This window comes from Vulpes vulpes, chromosome 16 (genome assembly GCF_048418805.1).
Source record: "Vulpes vulpes isolate BD-2025 chromosome 16, VulVul3, whole genome shotgun sequence".
NCBI lineage: Eukaryota > Metazoa > Chordata > Mammalia > Carnivora > Canidae > Vulpes > Vulpes vulpes.
This window is the reverse complement of record NC_132795.1, coordinates 92782186-92809409: the sequence shown is the minus strand read 5'-3', so window position 1 is coordinate 92809409 and position 27224 is coordinate 92782186. Positions and strand designations below refer to the sequence as shown.

The window sequence follows — 27224 nt, the reverse complement described above, 5'->3', positions numbered from 1 at the left end:
AGGAGAGGCAGAGACACAGGCAGATGGAGAAGCAGGTTTCTTGCAGGGAGCCTAATGCAGGACTCATCCAGGATCCTGGGATCAGGACCTGAGCTGAAGGCAGGCGCCCAACTGCTGAGCCACCCAGGCATCCCCAAAGGACAGTTCTTTTGAGCAGTCTTAAAGGAAGTAAGGGAAAGACCAAGCAGGTATGGGGAAAAAGAGAGTTCCAGGCAGAAGGGTCAGCCAGTGTGAAGGCTTTGAGGTAGAAAAGTTCTAGTATTGGGCAGCACGGGTGGCTCAGCGGTTTAGCACTGCCTTCAGCCCAGGACCTGATCCTCTATCAGGCTTCCTGCATGGAGCCTGCTTCTCCCTCTGCCTGTGTCTCTGCCTCTCATTAATAAATAAATAAAATCTTAAGAAAAAAAGAAAAGAAAAGTCCTAGTATGTTCAAGAACCGGCAAGGAAGTGAAGCTGGTGTGGGAGGAACCAGAATGAGTGAGGGAGAGTAGTTTACTGATAAAGTTAGACAATGAAAATGCAGAGCATAGAGAGAGCCCTTTAAGATGTTGTCATCTTTGGGTCCTACTTTGAGTAAAATGTGAGATATTGGAGGATTTTGAATGAAGCAGTGACATGACCTGACTTAACATTTTCAAAAGGGTCATCCTTCTGGCTGCTGTGTTGAGAATAGATAGTAGAGGAACAGGGTAACAGCATGAAAGAGTACTTCAGAAGCTATTTCAGTATTTTAGGCAAGAAGTGATGGTGGTTTGGACAGGGGTGATAGCAGTACAGGTATGAGAAATGATTCGTTTGTATTTAGATTTTGAAGACAGAGCCAACAGGATTTGCAGTCAGATTGGATGTTAGGTACAAAGGAAAGAGGAACCAGTGGTGACTCCAAGGTTTTTCTGCTGAGGACTTGCACAAATGGTGTTGCCATTGAGATGGGGGAAACTGCAGGGCTTGGTGTGTGTGGTGTCCAAAGGGACAGCTTTGGGAGGAAGGTGAGTGCATGTTGAATTTGTGACACCTAAGTGGAGATGTTGAATGGGCAGTTGGATATTCCAGTTCGGAGCTCAGAGGAGAGGTATACAGACTAGACATTTAAGTTTGCAGGTTGCCAGCATTTGTATGATATTTAAAGCCATGAAAAAAAAAATAAATAAAGCCATGAAACTGGATGAAATTTCCAAGGAAGGAATGTAATTAAGAAGTCCAAAGACTGAGCCCCGGGGACCCTATAGAGGTCAGGGAGAGGGAGAGGAACGAGCTGAGAGAGGCTGAGAAGCTATGGCCAGCGAGAGAGGGAGACCCAAGACCAAGAGTGCAGGATCCTGGAAGCCAAGTGAACGAGGTGATTTCCTGAAGGAGGAGGGAGTGATCAGCCAATCAACTGTGTGGGTCCAGTAGGACAAGGACCGAGAATGACCATTGGGTTTAGCAATGTGTAGGGAACTGGTAACCTCCACACATCAGAGAGGAAGAATTTCAGTCATGAAACTGAGTCATTACAAGGACAAATTTAAGTTTTAGGAGCTGTTTTAAAAAGCTACTTTTCGGTTTCTCAAAAAACTATAGCATTACCATATGATCCAGCAATTCCATTTCTAGGGCATCCCCAAAAGAACTCAAAGCAGGAACTCAAACAGACGCTTGTAGGCCAGTGTTGAGAGCAGTATTACTCACAGTAGCCAAAAGGTAGAAATGACCGAAAATGTCCATCGACAGATGACTGACTGGCTAAACAAAATGTGGTATCTACCTAGAACGGAATATTATTCATCCTTAAAAAGAAAATGAAATTCTAATACATGTGACAACATAGGTGAACCTGGAAAACATACTAAGTAAAATAAGCCAGACACAAAAGAACAAATATTGCACAATTCCACTTATGTAAGGTACCTAAAATGTCACATTCATAAAGACAAATGTAGAATAGAGGTTGTCAGAGGCTGGCTGAGGGGCAGGAGAGAATGGAGAGTCATTGTTTAAAACGTATAGACTTGGACGCCTGGGTGGCTTAGCGGTTGAGCGTCTGCCTTCAGCCCAGGGTGTGATCCTGGAGACCCGGGATCGAGTCCCACATCGGGCTCCCTGCATGGAGCCTGCTTCTCCCTCTGCCTGTGTCTCTGCCTCTCTCTGTGTTTCTCATGAATAAATAAATAAAATCTTAAAACGTATAGACTTTCTGTTTGGGATGATTAAAAAAAAGTTCTGAAAGTGGATAGTGGTGACGGTTGTACAACAATACGAGTGTGCTTCATGCCACTGAACTGTGCACCTCAAAAAGTTTGGATGGCAAATGCATAATAGAAAGTATAGGATGCGGGTACATATGTCTAAAAGAGAAATTGATTATATATGTTTAATTCTAACATTATGTTAGAATAAAATCAATGAATGAGTAAAAAAAGAAAAGCTGTTTTTCACTTATTTCTGATCTAAGAACTAAGTTTGCTTGAGGCATTATCTAAGATTTGGCTTTCTGTGTAGATCCTTTTGCACATATTTGTTTCACTCTTTTCTTTCTTTCTCTCTCTCTCTCTCTTTTATTACACTCCTTGTTACTGGCTCAAGCCTTAGCCATTGCAGTTAAAGAAAATAGTATTCCTTTTTAAAGTCATTGTCCTCAGGATGACAGAAGAGTCACTTGTTACAGAATGATCCAATTAATTACTATTTTTGGGAAAAGGATTCATCTTTAAAAGATATATTATATAAATTAAATACATACATATTAAATATATATATGTGTATTAAGTATAGATTCCTCACCAGGAAAACCTTTCTCACACAATGGTCCTTGAAAATAATGTTCCTTGAATTCACATGTAAATATTTTCCTACTAAAACTCTCATTTTTGATAATTTAGCAGAGCTGATATGGAGAAAACCTTGAGTACTGGAAGGTTTTGTGGCACAGCATATTTAATAACCGTGACAACTCAAGAATTTTAAGCAGACTCGCCTCCTTGTCTGGGATCTGTCGGCACCAGTGTGTCTCTACTGGCAAGCCCCTAAATGTACTATTTCAGCCAAAACTGTGCTAATGATGGTCTACCAAATTTTAACAGGATATTTTTAAGACTTGATAGTCTCATGATTAAAAAAAAAAAAAAAAATCCAAAACAAAAACTTTCCATCATTCCTTTCAAAAGCTGCCACTCTAAAATATGTAGCAAATTAAAAAAAAAAAAAAAGAGGTCTAAAATTGCTTTACAGTCTCCATGAAACAAAGACTGGTGTGTTGGTGTGGCTGCAGGGAGCTCTGCGCTGCTTTTGTATGATTTCAGAGGTGAATTTAGATGGCTGGAAGATAGATGGGTGCCAGATGCAGTTTGACATAGATTCAGGCAGCTGCTCCTGGGCTAGGTTTCATTAGCTGGTAAGTGCGCCAGCAGAAGCAGCAGAGCGAGGCCCCAAATGCCAAAATGACAGTGAGAACAGTGGAACAATACAATATTCACTAAGTGATTTTAATCTTGGAGATTAAATATCACCCAATCAGTTTCCAGGTTTTAAAAACCAACTCCTATGAAGCCATTAGGGGCGCCAAGTGGTTGTCCACTGGGGGGAATAAATGTTGTAGTTAAAAAAATGTTTGTTAGTTTAAAAATAAAAAGTGTCATGAACTCATTTTGGTAACATCCAATTAAAAATCATGTCAACCTCCTCAACACATACACGGCAGTAAAAGAAATACATCCGTGATATTGCAGCCAGGCAGTTAATCTTCAGTAAGTGGGCCCAGTGTTGGCTTATCTATCTTTTTCATATGCAAGTCTTGGGTGAGCTTTCCAGGCTTCTTCTGGCTATAAGGGTCCCCCCCTCCCCATCACCACCACCACACCCATTCTTCAAAGAAAGACCAAGGTCTCAAAACCCAAAGAGTGTACTTACTTGCTTTTGAGACCTTATGATTCTGCACAGCTAGTGGTGAGTATATATGCAACCACATAATTGTGAATTAAAAGTTTTTTCCTATAAAGAAGTTTTGCTCTAACTGCTTGTGGGGTTGTAAGTAATTATGAAACTGACTCCAGAAGTCCCCATACTTGACTTCAACTCACATGTTTTCTCAGATGAAGAAGGGAACCTTTATTTAGTCTATTTTTTGAACTTACTAAACTTATCTTTGCTTTTCTGAAAAGAGTGTCATGATCTAATCTATCAGTGATGCAACCACTTCATGTGGGACAATTCCTTAAATTAAAATTAACACAAAGTAAGTAATTGGTGGGACATGTACATATTTGAAAACTGTAAATCTAACCAGTCTCTGCTTTTTCTATTTAATCGTAGGAAGCTAATGCATCACTTATAATAGCTCTGAGGCATTTACACGGTATTTCTTTCTTTTTTTTCCTCCAAACGAGTGTGTGCTCAGCTCTCTTAATAACAATGGGAGTTGTATATGTGCTCAGGGAAGAATAGCTTCCATTGTGTTTTAGTATTTTTAGTATTTTGCTTAGTAATAATGCTGTAATACTACTTTTTTGGGGGAGGGGAAAGTCCAGAGAATGATTACTTAGAAATAAGCTCTGATTGAGTTAGAAACTATGTTCAGGACCAAATCCTAATGTTAATTAGTGGCTATATGACACTCTGCCGAGTTTGAATATATTCTGGACTTGAATATGTTGCATACGTGTTCTTTAAGGTTTAATTTCCTATGTCAAAGCCACCCATCTGTGAGCTTACATTTGAATTAAAGGGTAGAGTACCCGAGGTGACGTGGTTTTAATTCGTGCAAGTGTTTGGGAGTTGTTTCAGTGATCAAAGCTCCGCCCCCCCTTTCTCTTCCTCCTTTTCTCTTCCCGTCTTCTGCGGGTCTAGCACCGACGACTTGACTATGTTGACCTCAATATTGAGACCTTTTTGTTTGTTTCACTGGACGTACCACTCACAAGGGCTCGCCTTGCAAACCTCTTTGATCAGGGGTGACTACTGGGTTAATGAAGAGGCTGTTCGGTTCAGCACACTCAGCTTTCGTGAATCTAATGAGACTCAGTTTGCATTTCTCTTGAATAGCCTTTAAAAGCTTACCTAACCTTTCCGAATCCCTCACGGGGTCCCTGGGAGGAGAAAATGAGGCACATATGTAACACATTTAGCATAGTACTTGGCACAAGGGTTCATTGGGTGGTTCTAGAATCCTGTATTTCTCTCCTTTACCTTATGCAGATATCCTCTGGAAAATTTCTCATTTGACCTCGTGAGAAAAGTTAATATATGTAGAAAACATATGGAGTTCCTCAGAGAAAAGGGTTATAGGAGTAAGCCAGGATGCTGTTGTGGTCATTACTGACCAATACAAAGCCATTTCAGTTGTTAATAATCATTTGATATCTTCATTCATTTTTTTCCCCACAATGAAATCATAAATTTAAGCCCAGTCTTTTACTACTTACGGCCAGTTTTGTTAATTATCCATGTTATAGCTACTCCCCCGGTTACTTCATTCTGTTTTTTGTTTGTTTGTTTTCATTTTTGTTTTTGGTGGTAAAAGACACGTAGCACAGCATTTAACATAGGAACCGTTTTCAAGTGTATATAGTTCAGGGGTGTTTAAATACATTCACACTGTTGGGTAGCCGTCACCACCATCCATCCCTAGAACTCTTTTCATCTTGTAAAACTGAAACTCCATACCCGTCAACAGTAACTCCCCATTCTCCCCTACCTTCAGCCCTGGCCTGGCAGCCACCACTGTACTTTCTGTCTTTGATTTTGACCCTCGGTACTTACTCATAAAAGTGGAATCATACAGTGTTTGTCTTTTCGCGATAGGCTTTTTTCACTTAGCATAATGTCCTCATCCATGCATGAAGTGCATCCATGTTGTAGCATCCTGCAGAATTTCCTTCAGGAAACTCAGCCTTTTGAAGGCTGAATAATATCCATTGTATGTGTATACCGCGTCTCACTTACCCATTCATCTATTGATAGGCACTTGGGTTACTTCCACATTTTAGCTATTGTGAATAATGCTGCTGTGAGCGTGGGTGTACAGATATCTTTCTGTGACCCTGCTTTTGATTCTTCACCCAGAAGTGAGGAAATTGTTGGATCGTATGGTAATTCTGTTTTTAATTTTTTGAAGAACTGCCTTACTGTTTTCAATGGCTGCACCCATTTTTACATTCCCACCATTGATGCACAGGGTCTCCAGTTTCTCCACATCCTTGCCGGGACTTGTTGTTTTCTGTTTTTTTGATATTAGCCCTCCTAATGGATGTGAGATGATATTTCATTGTGGTTTTCATTTGGATTACCCTAATGATTAGTGATGAGCATCTTTTCATGGGCTTGTCAGTCATTTCATATATCTTCTTTGGAGTAATGTCTTCAAATCCTTTGCCCATGTTTTGTATCAGGTTATTTGTTTTTGTTGTTGACTTCTAGGAGTTCTCCCTATATTCTGGACATTAAAGATAAAGATAAAGATAAGGGATTAACCCTTATCAAGTGTATGATTTGCAAATATTTTCTCCCATCCTGTGGGTTGCCTTTTTACTCTGTTGGCAGTGTTTTTATTTTTATTTTTATTTTTATTTTTTTAAGATTATATTTATTTATTTGAGAGAGAGAAAGTATATGAGAGAGAGCACAAGCAGAGAAGAGCAGAGGGTGAGAAGCAGACTCTGCTGAGCAAGCAGGAAGCCTGATGCGGGGCTTGATTTCAGGATCCTGAGATCATGACCTGAGCCAAAGGTAGATGCTTAACCAACTGAGCCACCCAGGTGCCCCTGTAGACAGTGTTTTTAGTTGCACAAAATTTTAAATTTTTCAGAAAGTCCAGTTTGTCTGTTTTCTTTTGTTACTGGTGCCTTTGCTACGAAACCAATGCCAAATTCAATGTTGTAGAGCTTTTGTCCTATGTTTTCATTTTAAGAGTTATTGTTTCAGGTCTTATATTTAGGGACTTAATCCATTTTGAGCTAATTTTTGCATATGGTATCAGGTAAGGATCTAGCTTCATTCTTTTGCATGTGGATACTGGTTTTCCCAGCACCATTTGTTGAAAAAACTGTCTTTTCCATATTGAAGGGTCTTGGCATCCTTGTCAAAAGTCATTTACCCTTATATGTGATATATGGTTTGTATTTGGGCTCTCTGTTCTTTTCCACTAACCTATATATCCGTTTTTGTGCCAATACCACAATTTTGATTACTGTTGTTTTGTAGTAAATTTTGAAATTACGAAGTATAAGTCCTAATTTTTTTTTAATTTTTTTTTTATTTTTATTTTTTTTATGATAGTCACAGAGAGAGAGAGAGAGAGGCAGAGACACAGGCAGAGGGAGAAGCAGGCTCCATGCACCAGGAGCCCGATGTGGGATTCGATCCCGGGTCTCCAGGATCACGCCCTGGGCCAAAGGCAGGCGCTAAACCACTGCGCCACCCAGGGATCCCTATAAGTCCTAATTTTGTTGTCCTTTTTCAAGATTGTTTTGGGTATTCAGAGTCCCTTGAGATTCTGTATGAATTTTAGGATAGTTTTTCTATTTCTACAAAAAGGCAACAACACTGGGATTTTGATAGGGATTGCATTGAATCTGTAGGTCATTGGGTAGTATTGACATTTTAACAATATTAAGTCTTTCAGTCCATGAGCATGCGATGTATTTCCATTTATTTATTTCCTCCTTAATTTCTTTAGTAATTTTTTCTAGTTTCAATTGTACAAGTCCTTTACCTCCTTGATTAATCCTGGCGATTTTGTAAATTGAATTGTTTTTGTAATTTCTTTTTCAGATTGTTCATTGTTCATGTATAGAAATGCAACTGATTTAATGTGATTACTGATAAGGAGGGACTTACTTCTGCCATTGTGGTATTAGTTTTCTATATGACTTAATAGCTTTTTTTTTTTTGTCCCTCATGTTCTGTATTACTGTCTTCTTTTTTGTGCTGACCTGATTTTTTTGTAGTGAAATGTTTAAATTTCCTTCTCATTTCTTTTTGTATATTCTATAGCTACTTTCTTTGTAATTACCACAAGGATTACATTTAACATCCTGAAGTAGTAACACTCTAATTTGAATTTATACCAACCCAACTTCAATAACATGTAGAAACTGCTCCTTTGTAGCTCCATCCCAAATATGTATTTGTCTCTTAAATTGTAGAAAAAACAAAATTTGGAGTACAAACCAAAGTTATAGTAATACTAGCTTTTCCACTGATAATTATTTTTTTCTTTAAATCTATTTGTGTCTTAAATCACGTAGAAAACAAAAATTGCAGCTAAAAACTAGTTTTGCAATAATACTAGCTTTTATAATTGTCCATGTATTATTTACCTTTTTTGAGATTTTTATTTCCTCATATGTCTTTGAGTTTCTGTCCAGAGTCCTTTCATTTAACCTTGCTGGATTCCCTAGAACATTTCTTACAGAATGGGCCTACTTGTCATGAACTCCCTCAGCTTTTATTTATTTGGAAATGTCTGAATATTTCCTCACTTTTGAAGGACAATTTTGCCAGATATAAGATTCTTGGTTAATGGTTTCATTCTTTTAGCACCTTGAATATATCAGCTAACTATCTTGTGGCCTCCAAAGTTTCTGATGAGCAATGTCCTGATAATCTTATTAAGGAGCTCTTGGATGTGATGATTGACTTCTCTCTTGCTGCCTTCAAGATTCTTTGTTTTTTGAAAATTTTATTATAATATGTCTCAGTGCAGATCTCTTTGAGTTCATCTTCCTTGAAGTTTGGTGAGCTTCTTAGATGTTTATATTCATGTCTTTCATCAAATTTGGGAAGTTTTCAGCCATTATTTCTTCAAATATTCTCTCTACTCCTTCCTCACCCTCTTCTTCTGAGAGTCCCACGGTGGATGTTTTTGCTCCACTTGTCCCACAGGTCCTCTGAGCTCTGCTTGCTTTTCTTCAATTTTGTTCTTTCTGCTCCTCAGACTCAATAGTGTCCTATCTTCAGATGATTCTTTCTTCTGCTCAAATCTACTTTTGAATACTTCTAGTGAACTTTTCATTTCAGTTATGCTTTTCAGCTCCAGAACTTCTTTTTCACTTTTTTTTTTTAAAGATTATCTCTCTATTGGTATTTTCATTTTGTTCACATGTAATTTTTTTTACTTTCTCCACATTTTCCTTTAGTTCTTTGGGTGTCTTTATATCTCCACAAGGTCTTTTTTTAAGGACATTTGCTAGTGATTTTTCTTTTTTCCTTTGAATGGGCCATATTTTCTTGTTTTGTTTTGTTTTATTTAATGCCTTGTGATTTTGTTGTTGTTGTTGTTGAACACTGGACATTGGAATCGAATAGTGTGGCAACCTTGGAAATCAGACTCTCCCCCTTCCTCAGCATTTGCTGTTTTTCTGTATTATTTTTATTTATTGTTTTGGTTTTTTTTTTTTTTTATTGCTATAGGCTGTCTCTGTGTCAAGGATCAGCCTGAGGTATAAATTTTTTATTTTATTTGTTTAAAGATTTTATTTATTTATTCATGAGAAACACAGAGAGGAGAGAGAGAGAGAGGCAGAGACACAGACAGAGGGAGAAGCAGGCTCCATGCAGGGAGCCCCACGTGGGACTCAGTCGGATCCCCGGTCTCCAGGATCACGCCCTGGGCTGAAGGCGGTGCTAAACCGCTGAGCCACCAGGGCTGCCCCTGAGGTATAAATTTAAAGTCTCCTCAGGTTTTTTTTCCTGAGCTTTTCTCTGGGCGTGCTTGGTCACTTTCTTATTTTCCCTGTATACTGTAGTTCTTTATTAAATGTCCTAACCTTTAATGTCCAGCTCCCCAAAAGGTTAGAAAAGAAAAAATAAAAAAGAAAGTGGAGGCAAAGGGTGTTGGCCCTTTAAGTCACCTGGAAGTCAATTCAGGGGAAGAGGGAAAGGCTTGCAGCAGTACTGGGAGGTGCCACAAAAATGTCTGCCTACCTCGTTGCCCCTCCATGACTGGAAACAACAATCAACAAACAGGGCGTATGGGGCACCTGGGTGGTTCAGTTGGTACAATGTGTGACTCTTGATCTTGGGGTTGTGAGTTCAAGCCCCGTGTTGGGTAGAGAGCTTACTTTAGGAAAAAGCAATCAAGGCATAGATCCCCAGTATTTGGAGGGGGGGAGGTTCTTTTTTGCCCTCCTGGCTCACATAAGCTGTTTGGGAGCTTCTCCAGGAGCATTCATACAACTGGGGGTGGGGGATGAGTAGCTGCTAATGTGCTAAGAGCTGAACTTGTCTGAAATTAACCAAAATTCACTGTAATTTACTGTGTAAGTCTTCCCAGGAAGTTGTATGCCTTCAGCAGACTCCAGAGTTCCAAAATAGTTACATCAGACAGATTCTGCTAGTGCAGCTTGTTGCCTAGTTGGAGTGACAGATTCCTGGTGCTTTCCACTCTGCCCATCTTCCCAGAATCCTCTCCCATTCGTTTGGTGTTAAGAGAATACTTAAGAGATTTTATTTGGGGTAACTGTGCTAAGTTGAAATACTTGCTATTTGGACACTCTTACATTTGAGATGGATAACTCTTTGCATGCATCATCTCACTTAACCTTCACAATAACACCAGCCTCAGGTCCTGGTTCTGTCCCCTATCTACAGCTGAGAAAATTGAGGCGTAAGCAAGTTGCCTAAGGTCTGATAGCCAACATATGGTCAAACTGGAACTTGAAACTCTGTCTCAGGACCTTTTGACTCCAAAGTTAGTGTTATTAGGCATGTCAGAAAATGTTGACTATAGTTTGCTTAGCTACATGTTAAATAATCTCTGACTACTCTGTATTTTGTACTTTGGTTTTTCTGCAAAGAATCAAAAGGTAATGGATATGAGTGGCCTAAGTCAGAGTGAAGACTTTTCTATTGTTAATGTAGAAAAGACGATTTCTTTACAGAATCCTTTTTTATTTACTTTAGTTTAACAGTTTGTCTCTCCTGCAAGTGGGAGGGTGGGTCAGAGGTGGATAAATATGCTCTGCTGGAGTTACACACAACGTGTGGTAGGAGCAAAAGAGCATGAATTACGTTAGGCAGAGTGCAGCTTCACATCCGATGGGTATATCACTGGGCTGCACGACTGTGGCAGCCTTGATGAATCATGGCATTTTAAGCTCTGCTTGTGTCATCAACGTATGTGGGCTGAAATTGCATGGAAGCATAGTAGTCCACTAGAAATATAAATAAGAGTAAAATATACCATTGGAATAACGGCAGCGTTTCCTACAGCAACCAAATACTTGTGAAACCTGCACATTTTGAGCTTTTTGTTTTTAGAGCTAATGATTTTGTTTACTAGCTTAGACCAACGCAGCATTTTCTATTTATTTAAGTGTTTGAGATTCAGTCATAAAATTTCAGTTGGAGCTAAAGCTGTTTATAGAAGTTTAGCAGGTGTGTGGGCATATTAAAAAGAAAGAGATAATATATGTATATTAAAAGATCTATTGAAATTTTTCTGATTCATTGTGCTTTGTAAATAAGTAGATGGGTAGGTAAGTAGAGAGATAGATCCCCACACTTAAAGTGCCCATCTGAATTTGTTTTTAAAAATGTGCTTTGAGGGGATCCCTGGGTGGCTCAGCGGTTTGGCACCTGCCTTCTGCTCAGGGCGTGATCCTGGAGTCCTGGGATCAGGTCCCGCATTGGGCTCCCTGCATGGAGCCTGCTTCTCCCTCTGCCTCTTTTTCTGCCTCTCTCTCTCTCTCTGTCTCTCATGAATAAATAAATGAAATCTTTTTTAAAATAAAGAAATGTGCCTTGACAAGAGTCTTTATTACATGGTTAAGTGAAGTGCTATTTACCATAATGTAAATTTGGAAATAGAAAGTGGATTTTGAATCAGATCTAGATTCCAGTCTGGGCTTTGCTGCGTGGTCATTGTGGCATCTTGAGAAAGTTCTCTCTGAACCTCAGTTCCTCAAAGAAAAACAGTATAATAGTAGCTGGCTCTTGGGGCTTTAGGGAGTTCGAAGACCAAATAAGAAAATGATGTCAACATGCTTTCTAATGTGTAAATAAGTAATTATATAGATTTAAAGACGTGGTATCGTTTTTTTTTAAATTAATTAATTTATTTGAGAGAATGTGTGCATTCCACATGGGGGATGGGCACAGGGAGAGAATCTTCAAGCAGATTCCCCACCGAGCATAGATTCCACTGAAGGGCTGGATCCCACAACCCATTAGATCATGGCCTGACCTGAAACCAAGAATCAGACACTTAACTGACTGAGCCACCCAAACAGCCCTTAAGGTGTGGAATTGTTACCATATACTTTACAGCCAGCAGATGGACTGATCTAATACCATCCCTCATTCACGAAGCTGACAGTGGCAATTTTGGTCTCTCAAACAACACAGATTTATTGAGCTCTTATGATGCATGAGGACTTCTTCACATCAGCAGACTTATGTATAGATTTATAATAGCTATAGTTCATATAATGACTTTATATAGCATACAGGCATTCTATACACATGCATTTTATAGATATTTAAAATTTCCCTTTAGGCACTCAGATTTGTTGGGACGCCTAGGTGGCTCAGTGGTTGAGCAAATGCCTTCCGCTCAGGTCCTGGGATCCTGCATCAGGCTCCCTGCAGGAAACCTGCTTCTTCCTCTGCCTGTATCTCTACCTCTCTCTGTGTGTCTCTCATGAATAAATAAATAAAATCTTAAAAAAAAAAAGCACCCAAACTTGTTAAATGTGAGCTAGTTTGATAAAAATCTTGCCCTATACCATTATTGTTCTTGTTGTTATTATGTTTTTCCCCACAGAGAGCATTGAGCGTAATCCTACCTTTTCTTCATAATTCAGGATCATTCAGATTGCTAAAGTATTCTATTGGAATACCTTAAGGCAGGGTTAGTAGCAAGGGAGGGGCATAGTGTTATTTACCACTACCTTAAATAATCCCACATCACCAAATTTTTGGAATTCTTTTATCAACATTTGAAACCCTTCTCCTCTTTCAAATTGCTAGCTGCCTCCAACACCCTCTTTTGGCTAGTATCATGTACAATCCATTCTGTCTTCTGACTTCCATTTACAATCTATGGTTTGGAGGGGAAAAAATTAAAATTGTCTTTAAGATTAAATAGACACTCAGGAAATACATGATAATGCATGGGATTTGGTGCATGGGCTTTGTGATTTCTTCTTTTTTCTCAAAGATTTATTTTTGCTTGCTTTGTTAGTTCCACATACCTGGAGTCTCTTTGGATGAATCATACCACCCAATACCATCATTCTGCATCAGTTTCCTCTAATCATCAGTGATACTTCTATAGCTCTTTACCAATTATAAAATGCCCCCATGTACTTTGCCTTGCTTGATCTTTACATGATCATGAGAGATAGGCAGGACATATATTATTTTCATATTTTACAGATAAGAAAACGAAGGTTGGAGATTACCAGTGGATTTAGCCAGGGGTTCCAGCTGAATCTCCCAGGGAGGCTTGTCTACCCACACGTGCCGGTGTCTATACCTGATAGTTCAATTCCATAGGTCTGGGGCAGGACCCACACACACATATTTTGGAGGAAAAAAACAAAAAACAAACAAACCCAAACAATTCTAATGTTTCTTCACTTTCCCAGACCCTTTTATCCATCCTCTACCCCTCATCTCTGCTCCCATTGAGGACCACTAGGTTAAGTTTTTATGACCAGTAAGTGATTTACTAGGATGCTTTCATGTGCAGGTTACAGAAAAGCCAACAAACAGTGGCTTAAACCTGTGATTTGTGATGGTCTCATAATCAGCTGAAGTGTGGTCAGAAGAGCGCCCTTCATCCATCCTCCCCCCGCCCCAGCCCCTTCTGTTACTTTACTTGATAAAAGAGACTTTGTAAAAAAAAAAAAAAAGAGAGAGAGAGAGAGACTTTGTAGATGCGGTTAAATTAAGGCTCTTGAAATGGAGAGGTTATCCTGGATTCCGTGGGTGGGTTCCAAGTAATCACAAGAGTCCTTATAAGAGGGAGGCAAGAAGGTCTAGGGCAGAAGAAGGGGATGTGGCAACAGAGCAGAGATTGGAATGATGCGTTTTGAAGGAGAAGGGGCCATGAGCCAAGGAGTGCAGGTGACCTTTCTAAGCTGGAAAAGACTAGGAGACAGATTTCCCTCGAAGCCTCCAGAAGGAATGCAGCCCTGTCAACACTGCAGTTTTAGTCTTCTGACCTCCAAAACCGTAAGAGAATAAATTGCATCACTTTAAGCCACTAGGTCTATGGTAATTTGTTCCGGCAGCAATAGGAAACCAGTACAAAGGAGAAATATAAAAGGCAGATAGATTCTTAGGCCTCTCAAGCCTCTCCCGCAGAGATAATGTTTTTAGCAGAGCTGAGCGGGGTCCAAGGATGGGGGTTAAACTAGTCCCTAGGTGATTCACAGGCCCATGGCCCTTGGACCTCACCTACAGCGTTATAAACATACCCATAAGCCATTTATTGTTTCAGAAGTTCAGAGTGGGCATTCCTGGCGCCAGTGGTTCTCCCTAGCTCAGTGATGTCAAGGACCCAGGCTCCACCTCGACCTCTGCCCCACCAGCCTCAGTGTGTTGGACTTTTGTGCTTAGCCTTTTTACATCATGCACACAGGAAAGCACCGCATCCTCACACACAGCCAGGAACAGGGGAGAGGGCTCTCTCTGTAAGCTTGTGTGTCCCTCACTTATTAATCAGAGTGGTAAAATTCTTCCCCAGGGCTCCCGGCAAACTGACTTCCCCTTACATCCCGCCAGCCCAAACTGCATCACCTGGCCACCTCCAGCAGCATGGAGGGAGGCAGCAGCAAGAAACCTTGAGTCCTCCTCCTCCTGGGAAACCATTGCATCCCCTCAAACAACACCCACCTCTCACCAAGCTATTACCTCTCTCTTCCAAGAAGATCCTTTAGTGCCAGCTCCTTGTACCTTTTAAATCACCTCATGTACCATCAGTGGCACCCTTCACTTTGAAAAACAAATACATTATCTAATTTAATCTCCGTAACACTCTGGGGTCGATAATATTTCCCCCTCCTCTTTTTTTTATAGTTAAGAATCAGAGATTGATTAACATGCCCAGGGTTCAGTGGCGGAAAGCTCCTAAGTGGCAGGTCTGCTTAATTGTGAAGCTCAAGCTCTTAACCGTTACACCCACTGGTTACACAACTGCTTCTCAGTTGTTTAATGTCCGTGGCACATTCTCAAACACTAGAATTTTTGGCACACTTGAAGAGCTTGAAAACTCAAAGCAGGGATCCCTGGGTGGCGCAGCGGTTTGGTGCCTGCTTTTGGCCCAGGGCGCGATCCTGGAGACCCGGGATCGAATCCCACGTCAGGCTCCCGGTGCATGGAGCCTGCTTCTCCCTCTGCCTGTGTCTCTGCCTCTCTCTCTCTCTCTCTCTCTCTCTCTCTCTCTCTCTGTGACTATCATAAATAAATAAAAATTAAAAAAAAAAACAAAACTCAAAGCAACACTAAGCACATCGGTCATTAAAACACAATCACCATCATTGGAGGGTTTTGAGTAGGAGCGTCACGACCTGACTTTTGTTTTAAAAGCATCACTGGCCACTGTCTAGAGAGGGCATCGTTAGGGGTCAGGAGTCATCGGCTCCCTTCTGACTCCAGGTAAAAGCCAACCAAAGTCATTGCATTGGCTTCTAGGGCCCTCCACCACCTGCCCCCTCTGTGTACCTCCTCCCCTTCCATTCTCCCTCTCCCTTTGGACATGGAGCCCTCAGGCATGTCTGCCTTTTCTGTTCCCTCTGCCAGGAAAGCTCCTGTGTTTGGCATCAGTTCTCCCCTCCCTCAGGTCTTTACTCACTGCCATCTTCTCAGTGAGGCTTTCTTTCTTTCTTTCCTTTTTTTTTTTTGTGAGGCTTTGTTAACCACCTCTTCAAAATCACACCCCCGCTCCACACATACACACCCAAGCACACATTCCGCAACCTCCTTTCCTGTTTTACTCTTCTGGATAACGCTTAACTTCTGATACGCCGTATGATATCCTCATTTATTCTGTGCGTTCTCTTTCCCCTCACTAGCATGGGAGGGCCATGAGAACAGGGATCCTTGTAGGGTTTTTTGTTTGCTGCCACATTCCAGCTCCCAGAACCTAGGACACGATAGACATTCAATAAGTAGTTGTTGAACGAATATAATTTTTACGCACAGCTCTGATTAGTTCTATGGAGAAACTAATGCTTCTCCTAGAAGCAAAAGGTCCATATTACAGGATATGGATATTTTAAAAGGTTCATAATACAAACCCTGTCTTCTCAAGGTTGAATCCAGTTACACCTTCATCTGACAGCCCAGCCCACTGTGCCCTCACATGGTTATCCGTGTTAACACATCTGTAGCCAGCGTGGTGTGTGGCAATCATATTTCTATTTTAATTTGTATTGCTTTGATTGGGTAAATTGGTGTTTGTTGTTTCATGCATTTTTTTCTTTGGGTGATCATTAGCTTGTATCCTTTGTTCATTTTTCCAATTCAGTGTCAATGTGTTTCCAATTTAGTATTGGCGTTTTTCTAATTGATTCCTGAGACCTTGTTAGGAAATAAGGTTACTTACTCTTCGTTAACTGTGTTACAAATATTTTTTCCTAGTTTGTCCTTTTAATTTTGCTTATGGGGATCCCTGGGTGGCTCAGCCGTTTAGCTCCTGCCTTTGGCCCGGGGCATGATCCTGGAGTCCCAGGATCGATTCCCGCATCGGGCTCCCTGCCTTGAGCCTGCTTCTCCTCCTTCTGCCTGTGCCTCTGCCTCTCTCTCTGTGTCTCTCATGAATGAATGGATAAAATCTTTAAAAATAAAAATAATAATAATAATAATAATAATAATAATTTTGCTTATGGTGTTTTTGGTGTATAGTTTTGTAGTGTAATCCATTTTAACTTTATGGTTCTTTTGCTTTATGTTCGGAAAGGTCTCATCTACCTTTATGATCAGTTATTCCTCTGTAATTTCTTTTAGTTCTCGTGTTTTTTTTAAAATATATTTTATTCTTTAGTTCATCTCGAGTGTTTTATCACATTGTTTGAGGCAAAAATCTAACATCCATTCTTTCCACTTAAATAGCAAACTCCTGTACACACATTCCTCTCACCCTAATAAGAATGCCATCTTTGACTATGTTAGATCTTTATACTAAGATCTGTTTTAAGTTTTTCAATGCAGATCCATTTGTATTTTTTCTTTTGCCAGAACCCAACTGTATTATTATAGCTTTTTAACATCTTCAGTAAAATTTACTTTTCTCCATTTGTTGGTTATTCTAAATAACTTCTAAGATTGTTCTGTCAAGTTCAGGTATAGATGTTGAATTAATGTCTGAAAATAAAAAATCATATCATGCCGCTCCCCCATGGAAAATCTTTTAATGACTCCTCACCGCCTTCAGAATATGATGTCCAGGGGATCCTTGGGTGGCTCAGCGGTTGAGCGCCTGCCTTCGGCTCAGGGCGTAATCCTGGGTCCAGGGATCGAGTCTGGCATTGGGTTCCCAGCATGGAGCCTGCTTCTCCCTCTACCTGTGTCTCTGCTTCTCTCTCTCTCTGTGTGTGTGTGTGTGTCTCTCATGAATAGATAAATAAAATCTAAAAAGAAATAAAAATAAAAAATAAAATAAAATCTTTAAAAAACAAAAATGATGTCCAGACCCTTTAATGTGGCATCCAAGGCCTTCCTAGACCTGTGTGGCCAAACTCCTTACTCTTGTATGTTGTTGCTCCTTGTTTACAATTTACACTTCAGATCTGCACCCATATACTATGGTATTTCTCACCTCCCCATCTCTGCTGCTCCATCTGCCTTTAATGACCTTGACTAATCCCCATTTACCCTAAAGCCGTCACCATGGCTTTCACACTGGCCAGGCTCTGTGGCCACTCATAAGTGTCCATTGTCACCCTGCACATGTCTCTATCACCATGTAACTGATTGCATTTCATTGATGAGTTAGTCTTCCCTGTGGATTTGGTGGGAGCCGCTCTTGTTCGTTTTGCATTTTTAGTACATAGCATGCTACCAGTCACGCAGTAGGAGGTGTAGATGCAGTAAAGGGAGAGCATTCAAGACCGGAAGTAGGGAGATGGATTGTTGCAGTAATCAAGATGAAAGATGATTAGGGTCCTGACTAGGGCAGTGATGGGAAAAATGGCGAGGAGGGGGCATATGTGAAAAATATTCAAGAGGGAAAATTGACAGGACTGTATGTCTGGTTAAATGTGAGGGAAAGGGAGCAGGAAGATACTTTGAATCTTAGATTTCCAGCCTAGACACCAGGGGTACCTTGTAGGTACCTTAACCGTCTTGAGGCATTCAGGAGGAGGTGCAGATTTAAGGAGGATACGATTAGGCCGATTTTAGATGTGCTGTGAGTTGGAGGCGCCTTTATGATACCCAGTGGAGATGCCTAATAGGCAATGGGATACAAAGAGGCTAATTATATACTTTTATTGTTCAAACTAGGACCGTTTTGAGATTGAAACAGGGTGCTATTAATAATTATGCCAGGACAAACATAAACTAGGAATGACCCTGACAAACTGGGATATGCGGTCTCTCTCTATATAAAGGTCAGATATGAAGCTCAAAGAGAAAGGTCTGGAATGTGGTTAATGTTTTGTGAATCATTAGCATATAGATGCCCTGAGAGTGGGTGAGGTTGCCTGGGGAGAGTTTATAGGAGAGAAGAGAAGAAGGAGCAAAAAGAAAACCATAGAGAATACAAACATTTAGATAGTGATTATCGACTGGCAAAATTTTTTCAAAACACTCATGTCTCCAGTGAAGATTCCAATCATCTCTATCTCCCACTCACCTCCTTGACATTCTCTGGTCCCAATTGCAACTGGAGGTGATTTTTTTTTTTTTAAGTCAAGAACTATTGGCTTATAGCGGGGGTCAGAGGAAGAGGAGCCAGCAAAGGAAACTATAAGTGCCCAGAGAGATAAGAACCAGCAGACCACAGTTTAAACAAAGTCACTGAAAGAGATGGTTGGAAGCTGCCAGTAATGTCAAGTGCTGCAGAGAGGCTCAGTAATATGAGGACCTGGGAAGTGTCCATTGGCCTTGGTGCTTGGAGGGCACTGGTGCTCTTTTCTCAAGGTGGCCAAGGGGTGGCTACAGTGTTGTCCTGCAGAAGCCAGAGGAAGGAGGTGGGACTAGAGCTGTGAAAGGTAGAGACAGGAGCAGCCACAGGCATTCCTGCAGCACTGAAGAACAGGAAGATTGTTTCTTGTTTTAAAATTGAAGATAGAGAGTGTTGAGTCTATAATTTATTGACTTCAGGAAGGAGCCAGTAGTGAGGGCAAGGCTGAGTGTAGAGGAGAGGGAAGAAATAGCAGTTTGCACTCATACTCAGGCTGTTTTCCTTGGCCCCATTTTCTTGTCAGGAGTACCCGTGCTGTCCTCTAGTTGAATGCCACCAGCCCTTTCCAGTAGGAGTCACTTTGACTTTGAAAACTATCGTTCAGATGTCTTTTTATTTGGTTAGCTTGGGATCTGGATTTTTCTCCCAGTTTTTCATAAAAGACTCAAGATGGGAACCTTTGAATAGAATGTAAATTTATCTTCCAGTTGTACTGATTTGCTGAAAAGTCACTAGCAAAGTGTTAATATCCCATCAGTGTAGACTTAGAGGTTGATGTGATGTATCCTCGTCAACATTAGCCCATAGAAACATAGAAACGTACTGCAGATGAACAGATTCCTTTAGAACATACGTGCGTGTTTATGTGGCGTTGTATGTCGTATAAGGAAAAATGAGTTTTGAATGAACTGAGAATTGATTTTTTTTTTCCTCCGTGAGAAGCTCCATTAGAAAAACCAAAAACTTTATGTTTCAGAATAGAAACTGTCCCGTTTTCTGATCTGCTACCTCATAGTAAGAAGTCAGTTGTAAGGTTAACTTCCTCGGAGAGAAGAGAGAAGAAGGCAAGGACACCGGCAAAGGGAAAAGAAAGGTTTAATTGCTCTGCAAAGGCCCAGACATGCTCTGAAAAGTAAAGATTTCAGGCTTAATGTGCATGGAACAAAAGGCCGTTGTGAACTGTGTACAAGAGTTGGTGAGAGTTTGTCTTCTGCCCCTTTTTTCTGTGGGAGTTATTTCCTGTTGTTGACTAGAGTTCTTTATTTAGAACCACCTAGCTTCAGAATGCCTGCTAGCACGCAGAAAAGTGTGTATTTAAAACATAGGCTTATTTCAAGACAATCTCTGAAAAAAAGTCACATTACCCGTGCACTGAGACAACATCACGTTCCCCGAGGTCAAGAGAGCATGTGGGCTTTATTTCTATCCCTCTATCAAGAGACATAGAATAAGAAAGAATCAAAATGCATTTGGTATAGCAGCCAGTGGTCACCTCAACAAGTGAAAGATATTTATTTCATGGGTAAATGTGTTTCCGTTGTTTGAACACACACACACACACACACACACACACACACACACCTCACTTTTTAGTGCTAAATGCGTTATTTGGCATATTAAGGAAGTAACAAGCCTTCCATATTTTGTGAGGAAGCCTTTATCCTTTCTAGCATGATAGAAGTTAGCCTCGCAGGTGAGAAATACACCCCAAACCCGGGCTTTATACCAATTATTCTCTTATACTTGACCTGTCAGCTGGGCTTCCTGTTAAGAACTTTAGATTACTACAGTGTTATCGTTGGATTTTTACAGTCTGTTATTAAGAGAGAGAGAAGGACAATATATCAAAATGAATGAAAAGAATAAGTTATTACTGAAATAATGGGGGATAAATAGATACATCAAATATAAATACTGCCCAGTGCTTTATTAATAGATATTGGAAATTGTAGGAAAAAACTTAGGAAGTTCTACTTCACAGGAACCATAGGGAAGAAAGAAAAGAAAAAAAAAAGGAAGAAAGAAAAGAAAGGTATTTTTTTAACGTGATGAAATCTAAATCAAGAAATTCAAATTGTTTAGTCCAACATACTTCCTTGCTTTTCATGTTTTTAAAAAAGAAATTAAACATTATAGATAAAAGAGAAGGCACCTGTGTGTCTCTCCTTGATTCCATTATCTTCCTGTTTACCAGAGGTAACCACTTTCCTAAATATTTTTTATCTCTGATGTTCATATTCTGTAACTGCAAACCTGTGTATTTGTAAACAAATGTACAGCAATATTTTGCACATTTTAAAAGATTTTGTATAATGGTAGTATACTGTACATATTTAACAGCTTTCTTTGTTTTCTTCAACATTTATGTTTTTAAGATTTAACCATGTCGATATATGGTACTTTTAGTACTTCTTAACCACTATAGTTTTCAAGTGTACCAGTTGGTTCTCATCTTGATGAACATTATGGTTGTTTCCAGTGTTTAGCTATTACAAGCAATAGCTGCTACGAACATTCTTTTTTTTTTTTTTTTAAAGATTTTATTTATTCATGAGTAACACAGAGAGAGAGAGAGAGAGAGAGGCAGAGACACAAGCAGAGGGAGAAGCAGGCTCCATGCAGGGAGCCTGACGTGGGGATTCGATCCCGGGTCTCCCGGATCGCGCCCTGGGCCAAAGGCAGGCGCCAAACCACTGCGCCACCCAGGGATCCCTGCTACGAACATTCTTCTGTGTCTCCATGGGGCATAAAAGCTAGAGTTTCTCTGGATTCTAGATTTAGCTCTTCTCATCCAGAATTCCTCCAGAGAATTAAGCTCCAGTACCCTGAGGCATCCATCATATGTAATGAGTTACCAACTGTGCTCCTGTAAGTCTAGAATGGTTCCAGGGTTGGGCTGGAGCCAGAGAGTGATACCTGCTTCTGAGAGCGGTTGTGTGAATCTCTTTCTGAGTCTTGAGTCCTTTTGGGAAGCTTGAAATCAGCCGTGATGGGGGTATTCACACCACAGAAATCAACAAATGCTACAAATAAAAGCTCCTTTCCTCATCCACCTAGCTAAACATTTACCAGCACACGGCTGGTTTTTAGCTTTATACCATCTGTGGGAGAATTAAGGAAATAGTCACTTGAATCATTTTCTGTAGGGCTTACTTTTTCATGGAACCCCAGTAAGAAAGATTGCGTGTCTGTGGGTAGGGCGTATGTGTCTCCAGAGTTACCAGATCATGCCAAATCATCTCCAGCCCCAAGATGGTCAGTCTGGTAGTTGTGAACTATCTTTTTATAATTTGCATTTTTCTAATTACTGACGAGTTTGAGTGTCTTTTCACATGTTTATTGGACCTTTAAATTTCCTCTTTATCCCCTTTTTCTGTTGGATGTATATGCCTTTTAAAAACTTGATTCAGAAAGGTTCTTTATTCTGAATTCGAATCTTGTGTTGATCATATGAATCACATACATCATTCCACAGCCTTTAGCTTGCCTTTATTTGGTTTAATAGATGTTTAATTTTAATGTCATCAAATTATCTATCTTTTTCTTTATGGTTTCTGTACCGGGTGTCTTGTTTCTGAACAGTCAAAAGGTCCCGTCAGGAAACAGAATTCCATTCAAATGATACAACTCCTGAGACTTTAGTAAAGGGATTTTTTTACAGAGATGTGACAAAATTTGAGGCATGGAAGACCAACAACTCTAGGAAGCTGTTCCTATCCTTAAGTCTAAAGGGGAAGGGGGTGGGGGGAATGGTGTTGCTTGAATTTGTTAGAGTTGACACCCTGGAGAAGGGGCCACCCACAGGAGCTGTGGGTGTGGAGGGATGGATAGTGCCATGACAGGCTCGAAGAAGGAAGGATCAGGAGAGAATACCCCAGCCTCTTTCCCCTCTGGCCCACTGGTCTCCTTCTTTGCCTTGCTTTCACTGAATCCAGCTGGCAACTAGTTGGCAAAAGAGCTTAGTTCCTAGGGGGTCAATGTTTCAAGGCATGGAGCAAGGCAAAGGCAAGTAGAGAGTGAATCTTAGGAATCAAACAGTAATTTCACATTCCTTATCCCGAAGCCATAAACATATTCTTCTATATTCTCTCCTTAAACCTGTTAAAATTTTGTTTTACATATTTAGACTTAGTCCACCTGAAATGTATTTTTTGGGAAAATATTAGGAACCTCATTTTATTTTATTCTTCATGAAGTTAACCAGGTGACCCTTAGCTATTTATTGAATAATCTGTTCTTTCTCACTGATCTGTAGTATGACCTGTGTCATATTTTACGCTTCCATATATGCGTGGGGCTATTTCTGCACTGTCAATTCTGTTCTGTTGATTTATTTATCTATCCCTATGACACAACACTCTCCTTTACTAGAAATTTATAATAAGCCTTGATATCTGACAGGACACATCCCCCATTTTGTTCTTTAAACTTACTATAGCAATCTTTCACCCTTTGCTATCCCAGAGGATTTCTGGATTTCCTTACCTAGTCCCATAAAAAAAAATGGGATTTAAATTAGAATTGCATTTAATTTATTGATGAGTTGAGGGGCGAGAGAAGTGATATTTATAAAGTATTAAGTATTCCTGTCCATAAATGGTATAGCTTTCCATAAATTCTGTTCATCTGAAGAACTTTCAGAAAGGTTTCTGCTTTCTCACTTTTCATTTTTAGCCAAATGTGAATATAGTAATTCTGGAGTCTTTATCTTTATAGCTGTTATTATCACCCAAACTAAAGGTATGATGTCTAACAGTTCTAAAGTGGTAACAAATGAGAATGGATTGAAAATGAACATCTGATTCATGACAATTTTTGCCAATCTTTTTGTAATCTGGGCCTTAATTTCTTAAATATTGATAAAAGGAAGTATAAATGTTCTTGAAATTACAAGTATTATTCCCACAAAAGCTAGTTACCTGCATCCCCAGCGTGGACAATACTGCTCTGTATAATAAGGCCAAATGAATCACTGCAAAATCAGGGAATCTGGCCCTTTAAAAAGTGAGGGTTTTTTGTGTTTTGATGATGCAACTCTTTCACATTTATGTTTTCTCCTAAAAGAATCATCTTTAGGAATGATTAACTACATATATTGTGTGAGCAAACTCAAATTCATAGCGTGTACATTGATTTGTAACAGAACAGCACACCAGTGGGCGTCTATGCTATAACATGATATTCTCGCGCTCTCCTTTCTAAATTTGGTGTCTCAGATTCAACTTCTGTTTTTAAAAAGGGAAGTTACATATAGCTCATTCACACTATTATTTTCTCCTTAAAAGCCAGTTTCTCTGATAATTGCCCATTTAAGGAGTTTCATATAACTCAAACGAGACTTCTCTAAGAAAACAGTTTTGAAACAAGTGTTACTTAGCACGCTTAAATTTTTTGTTCAATATTTAAAGCATGTTTAGAAAAACAGCTGACTGGCCACACAAGTGTATCTGATGTGTCAGTGTTTATCTGGGATGCTTGCTTTGGTTTTTCCTACTTGACTTCACTTTGTGCATTTCTGAAATTTTAAATTAAAAAAAAACTTTAACTTAAAAAATATAGCCTTTTTTCAATTTAAAGCAAGGGGCCAGTATGATTGGACAGTTGGATAGTTTTGAAAAAATTGTGTATTCTTGTTTATTCTGGCAACAAGTCTTTAAAAAAAAATAGTTCTACACTGGTGACTAAGAAAAGTCTATACCATTTTACCCAAGTGTTACCTATCTTCCAGAAAACCCAGTAAAAATTCAAAGTGGCAAACAAGCTGATTCATTTTTAGTTGTATACTATGCTTACATTTAAACTGGGTTCTCTGGCCACATGTTTATTTTCTAATGATACCTCATAGCCTCAAGTTAGAGGCATTTCCTGGGCATCTATACACATTAAAGCTTTGCATTTTTTTTTTAACTTCTCAAAGTAGAATTTTTACAGCTGGGACTTCAAAAATGACTTAAATATTTTATTTACATTTCCCAAATTACCAGAGTTCTCTTAAGTGACTTCTGTACTCATTGGTGATTTAAAGGTACACATCCTAGATAGTTTCTACAAGAGATATGAGACTCTGTGTAGCCAAAAAGAGAATTTAGCCTAGCCAGTCATATAAATGCTTGATTTTAAAACATAAAAGACAGCTGGCATTAGAGTAATACTTTCAAAAAATTATTTTTCCTGTCATCATTTTGCCAAGTTTTCCTGGAAGTTAATATTGGTTGATGCTATTCATAATGTATTTGACTATTGGCATATTTTTATATTTCATGACCATGAATGCATAAAGGTGTCAGTTATGAGTGGGCATTTGAACCATTCAGATAATCACTGAAAATTTGGATAGGCGAGTCTTTGCACACACTCCCTCTGTAATTATCAAATGCTGCTGTGGTTTTAAATATCGTTTGATTGAGACCTTTAATTCTTTTTTTTTTTTTTTTAAGATTTTATTTATTTATTCAACAGAGAGACACACACACACACACACACACACACACACACACGGAGCAATAGGGGGAGCAGCAAGGAGAGGGAAAGGGAGAAGCAGGCTCCCTGCTGAGCAAGGAGCCTGACTCCAGCTCCATCCCAGGACCCTAGGATCATAACCCAAGTCAAAGACAGACACTTAACTGACTGAGCCACCCAAGTGCCCCAAGACTTAATTCTAAAGTAGGAAGAGAAAATCCTTATAAAGAAGTACAGAATGGTAGAGTTAGGGCATAATTTATCTGCAAGGTTATTCCCCACATAGTGAGACTGTATAGATAAACAGTACTATGGGAGTGCCCATTAGTCCTTGTAACTATGTTAAACCCAACTGGTATATTTTAGAATTGCTGAAAAGCAGTTACAAGGACAATATTATATTACTCACAGTGATTCTTCTAATTATGAAGGTCCTCGAATACCACTTAAAAATTCATGGTATATGGTTATTTGTACGTGTTATTTACACACACACACAGCGCTTAGTGAAAAGGCAGTGAGAGGAAAACATTAGCAGGAAAGATTAACCCTTTGAGTTTATGAAGCTGCTGTAAACTCTTTGGCATTCTTTGAATTATTCGTTCAGTGAAAACTTACAATACCTGCTGTGTCAGGTACTGTTCCAGAGGCTAGAGACAAAGTGGTAAACAAGAATGCCAGTTTTGCGAACCGTAGTAGAAATGAGTGAGGGGACTGAAGGGTGTGATGAAATTTCTTTCTTTTTTTGTTGTAGTGTTTATGGGTTATTAATTCTGTGGACTAAAATAGGATGCTAACAAAGCCAAGGACAGGGAGGGTTGCGGGGTTGGAGTTCTTTGGGTAAGAAGTAGAATTGTTATTTTATGACTCTAGTGTAGGGTCAAAGCAAAGTGGTTTCCAGGTCATGGCACGGCACTATGCTCCTGGTGGCCTCTGCATGTCAACTTTGTACTTCCTGCTTAGAAACCACCCTCCTTTCTTGAGGACTTCATGTTCTTCTCTTCTCAGGACCCTCAGCTGGGTCTTTACTGGCTCCCACAAATAATTTCAGTGATTGTTAGAAATCTCACAGCCTCCTGACTTTCTTTGTCCTTGGGAGTCAGCTTGATAAAGGAGTTCAACTGGCAAGTCCATACCCAAGCCTCTGTTTACTCCTCTGTAAGATGTGGGAAGGAGTACCTGTCCTGCCTATGGCATGGGGAAGGTGTTATGCAGTGTGAACATGTAAATCCACATGAAAGTACCTTGTAAACCACCCACTACTATCCAAACGTTGGGGAGGTGGGGGAAGGGCATCCGGGCAGGGGGGTCGGCAGGAATACAGATTTCCCTGCTAAATGACCTGAACCAAAATGGGCAACAGATCCAGGAGAATGTGGATAGATTGCTCAAATCTGTCTTCTAGATATGAAAGTAATTCCAAGAACATATCCTATTGAATAGAGTATATTGTCATTATTTGTACTTTTCTTTTTGAAATGTGTGAATGTGAAGTTAGCCTTATATTCCTCCAGTTTGAGCAGATGATCTCATTGGAGCCTAAAACTCCCCCATGGGGGTATCTCCATTGTAATCACTTTTTTATAGACTCCTAACTCTGGGAAGGGGCTATAGAAGTCTTTGAGCCTGAGCACCTCCTTTTGAAGGCTGTGAAAGCAGGCCCCCTGATGCCAAGGGTCTGATTCAGCTGCCCTGCTGGCTGTGGCTGAGGAACTAGACCTGAAATCTCCTGACCAACAATCTGTGCTCTTTTCCCCAGAACCTGTGCTGCCCCTAAATCTGTGTCATATGGATTAAGAAACTAAAAAGTCAACAATTAATCACAGTTAAGTGATGTATTTGTACAAAATCTTCCAACTCCTACTCCAGGACTCATCATCTCATCAAGCTGGTTCCCAAGGACAAGGCAGGCCTGGAGGCCACACAATTTCTAACA

At 39.9% G+C, this 27224-nt stretch overlaps 1 protein-coding gene across 1 annotated transcript in view; it reads left to right on the top strand.

Annotated features, from left to right (window-relative positions):
* SERTAD2 (SERTA domain containing 2) overlaps positions 1-27224 on the top strand; it is a 114297-nt gene that overhangs the window by 59993 nt on the left and 27080 nt on the right. The gene's annotated exons all lie outside the window — the stretch shown is intronic.